Here is a 900-nt window from a genome sequence, read left to right on the forward strand (position 1 = left end):
TTATTAACGAACACTTTGTTACAATAAAAATATTAAGTGCATTCTGAAATTTCCTGATAGCAGAAAATATTTCACAAATCTCAAATGAACACACATGTTCATGGAGCATGTTTCTAACCCCTTTTATACAACCTTGCAGAAAGTTGAACAGAGCAATGAGTCCAAGCTATGGGAGGAAGATTACTTACTTGTATTTCTTCTCCATCATCAACCCCGTGTCCTTAACATTTCTACCTTACCAGACCATAACCCTACATGCAGAAGCTCTATTTTTCAAGATTTCTGTAGGAGTGTTGAACTGGAGGTCGTATGCCTTCCTAAACACAGGCACATTACCCAAAGATAGTGAAAGAGAAAAGCTTTCTTAGCTGGGTCTCCAGTTTATAAATAAGCTTTATGCTAATAGTTGGTATGTTGCTTGCTTGTGTATTCAGTAAAGCAGCTCTTGGACAAAAACAGCTAGTGGCTAATAAAGGGCAAATGGTGATGGGCTATGGTGTCTATATAACATTGTGCAAAGGCTCCTCCTTTGAAATATCATGATCACATTGGTGATGCATGCTTACGTCCTTGTTTGATATCTGCCATGTAGGCGCATAATCTATAAATAACAAAGAAAAATAAAGTTCATAGGCCCTTGTGTCTAAGGGTGAGTCTGAACACAAACTGCAGCAGTATAAGATTTGTGTTACTAAATTACTAAAAATGTTGTACAGTATAGGTAGATATCCCAGTGTCCTCCACACTGCCTGCAGGCTCACTGCTTTATGAGAAATGTTTGCTGTCTGTTGTGGGATAACTGCCATGTATTGTGGGATGCACTATTGCTGTAATCATGTTGGTCCAAGAGAGACTTCTTTTGTTTCGGTTTTCACCAAAAAGGTTAGTAGTGATTGGATG

This window comes from Emys orbicularis, chromosome 6 (assembly GCF_028017835.1).
Source record: "Emys orbicularis isolate rEmyOrb1 chromosome 6, rEmyOrb1.hap1, whole genome shotgun sequence".
NCBI lineage: Eukaryota > Metazoa > Chordata > Testudines > Emydidae > Emys > Emys orbicularis.